This window comes from Myxocyprinus asiaticus, chromosome 23, assembly GCF_019703515.2.
Source record: "Myxocyprinus asiaticus isolate MX2 ecotype Aquarium Trade chromosome 23, UBuf_Myxa_2, whole genome shotgun sequence".
Taxonomy (NCBI): Eukaryota; Metazoa; Chordata; class Actinopteri; order Cypriniformes; family Catostomidae; genus Myxocyprinus; species Myxocyprinus asiaticus.
In genome coordinates, this window is record NC_059366.1 from 18,750,862 (window position 1) to 18,760,620 (window position 9,759).

General features: G+C 37.2%; 1 pseudogene; it reads left to right on the top strand.

The window, feature by feature from the left end:
- The first annotated feature begins 654 nt into the window (after positions 1 to 654).
- On the top strand, positions 655 to 9,723 carry LOC127414328 (RING finger protein 145-like; annotated as a pseudogene).
- Positions 9,724 to 9,759: the final 36 nt, after the last annotated feature.

Here is a 9,759-nt window from a genome sequence, read left to right on the forward strand (position 1 = left end):
CATTAAAACGAACACATTAGAATAAACACATTGAAAATGTTTTTAGCTAAAAACAATCCAAGAAAGGACTTCACGAAAAGTTCACTCCAGTCCTGTAGTTGGCAGTAGTCAGTCGAGAACGACACAGTGGCACACACAGCAGGAAGAGGAGCTCATCTGTGTGTAGTTTACGTTGCAGCTCAGTAGTTTGCAAACTAAAAATGTGGTCGTGACAGGTGTGAAAGGCTCTCTATGTGCCACAAGTGAGCCGCTTTTAGACCCTCGGTCTGCGAACTGCCATGCTGCCAAAACAAACAGTCGAGGTGTATGTATAAAAAAATACATTGAAATAATTAAAAAAGCAACTATTAGTGCTCTTTTCCACGAAGGAACTTTAAAGGAGACTTGATTTACATCGTATTTAATGAGCCTTTGCATTAAGTTTTATGTTAGAAATCAAACTGGAAGGACTGTTGTGTGAAAAATTGCACCTTATTGTGAATGTCTTGGAAAAACAAGGATCTGTCATACTTTCTCTCCCACAGTTTTCTCATTGGATCTAATGATCGTCCCAAAAGATAAATGTCCCTAATTTTATCAAGAGTACTCCCAAACAGGAGCATGATCATATGAACATGTCATGATGTGACAGGTGGTACTTTTGTCTGCATCAAAATGCCACGACTAGAGGAAGTAGCTAATGTTGTCCTCATCTTGGTGTTGGACATGCTTTATAAATGTGACAATGATAGCTTCACGGATCATCTTAAGGTGAGGACAGAGGACATGCTCTTCAAGTACAAATATGTGATCTGGAAGATTTATTACTTGGGTACACATTATATCATTATGAAGGTTCATTATATTGTAGTATAAGATCACTGTGCTATGTCTAGTACATCATAGTGGACAATAATGGTTATTGTTTTTCTGCCTTGCAGGTCACATTGTGAGCATTGTGGTGCTACTGCTGCCGCTTGGGCATATTATCCAGCTCTACCTGCATGCTTTGTGTGCCCTCTTACTTTACATGGGCCATCAGATTGTCAGGTGAAAATGCCATATTGATTGGTTCTTGAAAAAGAATGCATCAACCTTATATGCTATATTGCTTCCAGGCTTTAAATCTGATTAAACAGGGTAGAGGTGATCCATTTTGTTTGCTGAGCGGCATTGTTTATAAATGTTTATTTTGTTGACAGAGATTACGTTGAAGAGATGCTCAGTATGGGTATGATAGTGAAGTCTTCCTGGATTCTCCAGCGTTTAATCGTTTCGTGACTTCACTAACCAGTAGGTTGCACATACCACAAAACTTACAGTGTCCACAACAAGTATTCACACACTTGAGCCACTTTAAAATATGTATGTTTTTTAAATGGCATTATATACAGAATATCAAACCAAGTGCCAACAAATGAATCAGTTTTCTTTGCTAATTTTGCAGTAATTTGTGCCGATAGCACCAGCTATGCGTAAATTACAACTTTGACTAGTTACAGAGTAAATGGGCACTAAGTTACAATTTATGCACTGTTAAATATTTGAGAGTTGTACAATTAAACTTAGATGAAATGTAACCATATGTTTAACCCTCCTTTTTTCTTAAGAAACTGGACCCTCCTTTTTTACTTCTGGTCACTTTTGACCCGTATTGAAACCATTAAAAATGCATACATTTTTGATTAGTGTACAATGCAACTAAAGAAAATGTATTTTATTGTGGTACATAAGTGTTTAATGATTGAAGAAAAAAAAAAAAGCTATATTTGGCATATTAATGGAGTAATATAATTTAGAATAATAAAAAAAATTACATAAGTTTAAAAACTTGGAAAACATTGGCCAAGGATGTCTCAATTTATGTTTATTTCAATAACTTTTGGCATTTTATAATATTTTATTATTAAAAAATTGTTATTTATTTATTCTACTTGCAGAAAATCAACAGTGTACATTTTAAAGTTACAATTTGAGTACATGCCTATTTCACAAATGAATCTCTATTCCAGCAGTCAAAATGTGCCCACTTTGCACATCCATTGCTACAAATTCACTCCTTCCCACTATTGTCGCTAATATAATTTTTTGCAGTGTTACAGGGGTTTAGGTAATAGTACTTTCTGCCATCTTATGTTTTAGGAGAAAATTATATTTAATGGGACTTTTATTATTGGGAGGTATTTTGCCCCATTGTACCCTATCATTTAAAATCATGTGATATCAAAACTATGCACTATTTATAACATCAAAAATGACCCTAAGACATTTGGAGGGGATAATAACTAAATATTTACAGTAGCCTCCAACTAAATGTAATGGAAGCAAATGGATTGACATGTTTGACATGACAGATTCAATCTTTTAGACATAGAGCTATAAGAGGATGCTGGCATTTACACTCGAAAATATCTTACAAGAGAGAACAATGTTAAAAACTGGTTTCTTAGTGGCTCTTCAGCATGAAACCGATCTAAATGATGCACTTTTCTGTGTGCATTCTGTGGTGTCACTGGCATGCAGTGTTTTAACACGTACAATATATACAAAGATCAGCCACAACATTTAAACCACCAGCCTAATATTGTGTAGGTCCCTCTCGAGCCACCAAAACAGCACCAACCCGCATCTCAGAATAGCATTCTGAGATGATATTCTTCTCACCACAATTGTACAGAGTGGTTATATGAGTTACTGTAGACTTTGTCAGTTCGAACCAGTCTGGCCATTCTCTGTTGACCTCTCTCATCAACAAGGCATTTCTGTCCACAGAACTGACCCTCACTGGATGTTTTTTTGTTTTTGGCACCATTTGGAGTAAATTCTAGAGACTGTTGTGTGTGAAAATCCCAGGAGATCAGCAGTTACAGAAATACTCAAACTAGCCCATCTGGCACCAACAATCATGCCACAGTCCAAATCATTGAGATCACATTTTTTTCCCCATTCTAATGGTTGATGTGAACATTAACTGAAGCTCCTGACCCGTATCTGCATGATTTTATGGACTGCACTGCTGCCACATGATTGGCTGATTAGATAATTGCATGGATGATTGTTAATGCCAGACGGGCTGGTTTGAGTATTTCTGTAACAGAAAGTGTCTAAATACTTTTTCCCCCCCTATGTTTTGGACATTATATCTAATTGTTGTGTCATTTGAAAACAGGTAAGCTTCTTTTTGTGAAATGTTTTTATTGAAAAGAGTGCTTGTGCTATATTCCTTTAAAACAGATCCCACAAAAGCCTAGTGTCACTTGTTTGAAGTTGCCACTTGGTTTGATAATGTTTCATGTAATACAATGACATTTATACATTTTCAGTGTGATTTAAAGTGATACTTCACCCAAAAATTTAAATTATCTCATAATTTACTCACCCTCATGCCCAGTGGTTAAATCCATGTCTTCACACCTATTATATTGCTCCTGAAGATATGGATTTAACCACTGGAGTCTTATGGATTACTGCTATGTCTCCTTTATGTGATTTTTGTAGCTACAAATGTCTGATCACCATTCACTTGCATTGTGACGACCTACAGAGCTGAAATATTCTTCTAAAAATCTTTGTTTGTGTTCTGCAGAAGAAAGAATGTCATACACATATGGGAGGGCATGAGGGTAAATGTAAATGATGATAGAATTTTTATTTTTGGGTGGACTATCTATTTCCAAATACTTTTGGGGCTACTGTATGTTGATACAGTGCTTGTAATGCATATATCTTATTGGAATTTGTTTTGCATGGTTTGTACAGTCACAGTTTTTTATATTTGTGCATATCAGTCATGATTTTGACTTCCTGTCTTTCACAATTAGTTTTTTGTGTGATCATCTACAGGTCAGATAATTGTCAGTACACTCTGTGCGTTTCTCATGCGCACTCAACGTGTGTGGCTGTTCTCTGCACACTTGCTCCCTCTTCTGGCACGTGTGGTTTCTGTGCCTCTGGAATGGCTCCTCACCCTCTCCTTCATTTCCATGATGATCACAGGGGCCGAGGTTACTGTCTTCCTCCTCGTTAACGTCTTTGTGCCATACAAACTGGCCAGAGCTGCTTATAGAGAGATAATGGGCATAGAGGTAACACAAACATATACTGACACATTTACATCCCTGCACACGATCATGAAACGAACATCCTTTTAGTTCTGTGTTTCTGTCTCTGTTGTTGCTTTAGGTGACTGAGTTATACAGACTGATGGCGGTCGGAGTGTCTCTCTGGCATGGCTGTATAGTTTAGTATCTTCTGGTTTGTGCTGTTCGGAGTGCAACTTGTTATCAATGCTAGCACTATCACTGCCATCCAGCAGGGTCCACTTCTCTACTGCTTGACCAGGTAAACAGCAGGGTTCTCAACCTCACTGAAAGGCCATATAAAATTGGAAAAGCTAATACAATGCTTTGAAGTAGCAATACCTCCTAGACAGCAAAAGAATAGTGTTAAAATTTTAGGTAAGTTTAGGTTAGGTTTTGGTTCAATTTGTATGTGTAAGTGAAATGGCGCAACAGAGCTGCTTTGCGGTTTTTTTTGTTGCCGGTTTCACACAAGACTCATAGTCACTGTGTAGGCAGCTGTCAATGGTTAAATATGTGCAAGGAAGATGAGACCATTCACAATTCAGTATACAAACAGAGGTAAGAAATAAGACCCCATCCCAGTTCAGTATGCAAATAGAGGTAAAAAAGACCAATCACTATTCAGTATGCAGTTACATTATGAATGCTGAACATTCTAAGTCGTATGTTAGTGAATGGGAGATTTTCATACTTTTTAAGAAATTTCAGTTTAAAATTTTACAGTTTAAAAAAATATATGTTTAGCTTACCTAAGGCTGAAATGATACACAAACCAAGTCTTAATGGAGTATATTGAGCAGTTTGGCCTAAATTAGGGTTTGGGGCCAGGGGTTTAAAAAAAAAAACCTAACCAGAATGTTTTAGGAATATCAGTACAGGGTTGCCTTGCAAGCTCTTTTATTAAAGCAATAGTTCACCAAAAAAATTATATTCATTTTACTTCATTTACTTACTCTCATGTCATCCCAGATGTGTATGACTTTCTTTCTTCTGCAGAACACAAGATTTTTAAAAGAATATTTCAGCTCTGTTGGTCCATTCAATGCAAGTGAATGGTGGCCAGAACTTTGAATCTCCAAAAAGCATATAAAGGAAGCATAAAATTAATCAATATGACTCCAGCGGTTTAATCCATGTCTTGAATCCATGTCAAAATGTAATTCTTTTTCACTGTACATTTTGCCTTTGCAGTCTCTAAGCACAATCAAGATTTCAAGCTCAAGAGCACTAGATAGCGCTAGGAAGTGTAACTGAGCTTGAAATCATGATCGCCAAGGAGATTGCAGATTTATGTTTTGGTCTGTTCTCACCCAAAACTGTTTGGATCGCTTCAGAAGACATGGATTAAACCACTGGAGTACTTTTGGAGCTTCAAAGTTTTTGGTCACAATTCACTTGCATTGTGAGGACCTACACAGCTGAGATATTCTAGAAATCTTAATTTGTGGTCTGCAGAAGAAAGAAAGTCATACACATCTGGGATGGCATGAGGGTGAGTAAATGATGAGAGAATTTTCATTTTTGGGTGAACTAACCTTTAACACATTCTTTGTGCATGTTTTAACAGTGTGTCAGAATGCTGTGCTAGTCCATACTCCCTGCTTGGTTTAACGTTCATGGTATCAGATATCAAAATTGTCATTACACAAATACAAAACTATCATACCAGAATCTCTACAAATGCTCAAATTTAATCAAATGTTCCCAGCTCAAAAAAGAATACTTAGTTAAAACACTACAGTGATGAAAAATATTTGGCTTTTTATCTAAAACCTTAAGAGCTTGCTTTTAAACAGTCTCAACCAGTTTTAAAATAGACAATTTTGCTTTCTAGGTCTACTTTTAATATGTCTCATAAAATTATTTGTAGTATTTTGAATAATATCTATTAAAACATTTGCATCCATTTCTGTACAATTATAAGAAAGATGTTCTGTCCAGTTTATATCTTCTAGTGCCTTTCTTAGATGATTGAATTCACTATTTGGTATTCTAAAATTACATGTTGTTCTATTTATAGCCTGATAACCAAACCTTTTCTTTGTCAATTTTCTTACTATAAGTGTTAAATTATGATCAGACAGCCCTGTGATCATATTAAAATACTTTACTATATGATTAGGTTTATTGCTGAAAATTAAGTCAGTTTGTGTTTTAGATGATCTAGTTATTCTTGTAGGTCCTTTTACAAGTTGTTTCAGATCAAAACTACTAGTTATATTTTTAAATTTTTTCCTATGAATTTTATCTGACCAATTTATATTTAGATCACCAAGTAAAATAAGTTCTTTAGTGAAGTCACATACTTTAAGAAACGTATGTAATTTACCATAAAATTCATTATTTGATGAAGGTGGTCGATAGATAGCAATTATTATAAAAGACATTTGTGGTGATAGGAAAATATCTAAAGCTATACATTCAATATCAAAATCATACTGATACTGTACTTAACATAAAACATAATTCCCCCACCCCTACCCACCGACCTATCTCTTCTAAAAATATTATAACCAGGAACATGTAACATTGCTGATGGTGAGGTGATACTCAACCATGTTTCAGACAAGCATAAAAAAAATCCAGATTTGAATTTGTGATGTTTCTTTTCATCACATTTTGCCATAACGCTGTGAATATTTAAATGGCCACCCAACAATCCTTTTGGTTTGGCATCATTGTCCCACAAAATCCTTGCCTGATTTACAGTTTTAAATAGTTTAAACTGACGCTGTTTCACAATTGCAGGATTTAGGTTGTGCTTGAATCCAGCCTCTGTTGTGGGTGGCTCTTCTTATACAGTTACACTGAATTTTCAAAATGGACAAGGGTATTATTTTATCGAGGTTCACTCTCACAGGGTATAAAATGCAGCATTAAAAAGAGTCTGCTTGGCAATTTGACTTTTGCAGGTGTCACATGCGCTCAACTTCCGCCCATGCCATCGCACACTGAATTTCACTGTACAAAGGTAAATGTGACCACGCCTTATGGTGCTTTTTTGTTGTTTTGGAGCTTGACTGACCCAGTCCCTGTTCACTTTCATTACATGGAAAAGATTAGATTTTTTCTAATTCTTGATCAATTACTAATTGTGTTACAGTAGATATAATGATCTTGCTCTCTCCACAGGAGTATCCGGAAGCATTTGCATGGGTTATCAATGTGTGTGTTTCTACTACTATTCATGGGATTCATGGCCTACAAGATTGCCCAGTTTTTCCACATGGATTTCTTGCTGCTGATTCTGGTCTCCAGCTGTATACTTACATCACTGCAGGTAGTTTCATATTTCAGCAACTCGGTAAAAAATGGTTAGCATCATTAGTTTTATTAATCCCTTTTTATATCTTTTAGGTGACAGGCACTCTCCCGATCTACTGCCTGTTCATGGTGGAGGTGTGGCGCGGTGCTGCCCTGCCTGGTCTGGATGAGACTGTTTATTATGTGAATGGAGTTTGTCGGGTGCTGGAGTTTGCAGTGGCTTTGTGTGGTGGCCTACGGGGCGTGGGAGTCTCTGTGGCATGAGTGGAGCTGGATGGGTGCGTCTGTCATTATCATCCACTCCTACTGCAATGTGTGGCTGCGTGCCCAGGCTGGCTGGAAAAGCTTCCTGCTCAGACAGGAGGCAGCTCACAAAATCAACTTGTTACCACGCGCCAGCGCGGAGCAGCTACAGGACAACAGTGATGTCTGTGCCATCTGCTTTCAGGTCAGATCAACACAAAGCGAGGTGCTCTGTACGTATTAGTGTTAGAATAGGCTTAATGTATCAAAACAGTGTAGTGAGTTCTACTCATCATATTCTGAATCAGAGTATTTGTGGCCAAAAAAGGCCAAATATTTGAAATAAAAACAAAGTACCTATAACTGTAGAAGCATCAAAGTTTTCTTAATATCCTTTTAGATTCTGGTTCACAACAAACTTTCTTCTTGGTATCATTCGTATGAAGCTAAAGTGTGTAATTGCTGTGCCACCTGATGGAACTGGAAAATTAAACATCGGTTCAAAACGGCTTTCCAAATACTTTCCGAAAAATGTCTGTGGTTGATCAAACAAACAGATAGTCCCACCCCCCAACACATGCCTTTGGTTGAGTCATTGTTGTTGTTGGACAGGATGGGTCTCTCTAAACAAACTAAACAATTTTATAGTGCCACAGAGACACAGTGTTTACAGTTTTTATGAAACTTCACCTACAAATGACTTGCTTTTAGTTGTCATCCATATTTTGCTGGGATAGGAGAAAATGTTTTAACTGAAAAAGTTACACACTTTAGTTTAAAGGCCTTATATGGTTAAATCCCAAAAAATGGGGCTCTCATGTGGGTTCATTTGTAAATTGTTCAATTTTACCCATTTTCAATGTTAAAAAAACAAATAGATCACATGGTGTGAAGCAAGTTTTCTTGTCCAACAAAAGTACAAATTCTATTTTTCCCCCCCTAGAACAGTGAAATTAATAATAAATTACTTTTTTAACCTTTTCTTCTGGCTGTAGGACATGACATGTGCAGTGATAAACAACTGTGGTCATTTCTTCCATGGCACCTGTTTGAGAAAGTGGCTGTATGTGCAAGAGACATGCCCTATGTGCCATGCCTCCGTCAAACCCTCCTCGACCAATCAGATGGGTGCAGCAGGTGATGCCCAGCCACAACAAGCACAGCAAACAGAGCAACACCCCCATCCATCAGAGCAACAGCCTCACCCAGAAAACTCAGATTCCCATCAAGAGGAAGAGCAGGGCTCACAGGGAGATGGTGTTCACTTCACAGAGAGGAACTGTGATGAGTTTGAAAGAAAACATTCAAAATCTGAGAGGAAATGTAGCAAGGGGAGTCTTCAGAATTTGCATTATGGTGCAAATGGAGATTCCCAAGGTGTGGGAAATCCCAGCTGTTCATCAGAGGGGGGCCCATCCCAAGAGGAAGCCAAAAGCCCTAAGAATGAGACCCATGAGCTCAGGAAAGCAGACTGATTTAAATAAACAATCTCAGTCAGAGAGAACATACAGTAGAGAGACTGTCATGGCAACAGAACAGACTGTGCAGAAATATTCCTCGGGAGGAAATAGAGCAAAGCTCAGAGAAAAAGTGGGACACTCTGAAAGGAAGGAAGCCTTAACAGTAGAGGGTTGCAAATAACTGCTAGAAATGCAGAAAGAATACAGGTACATAATTGACAGAGGACAAAGACATGGTGATTGTTTCATATTACAACACCTCAATAGCATTAAATTAGAGTTAACGTATGATATTCATGTCGAATAATCTTTTCTTGGCATTTGTTAAATAAAATGTCAAATAAGATACTTTGAGGATGATTGTCTAGTTCAAAGGAAAGGCATGAAGAAACAGGGCGCTAGAAAACGTCCCAAACTCTGCTTGTGCTTTGGAGATATTACTCACAACAAACTAATTTGGGAAATTAGCTTGATTCCATACATTATTGTGTAGTTTGGATGTTGATTAAAGGACTTTTTTTTGTTTTGTTCCTTGAGTGAATTTCGTGTGACTTGTTTCTAACTGTGCATCTGACGCTCCATTATGTGCTTTTGTTTGAGGATAATTTATGTGATTTTTAAGTCATGATCATTCTGTCAATTTCATTTTGATTTATGGATAAATACTGCCCAAATTAATTAATGAATAATAGACAGTCCATGAGCAGCTCTGTACGCAAGGGAAAGATCTT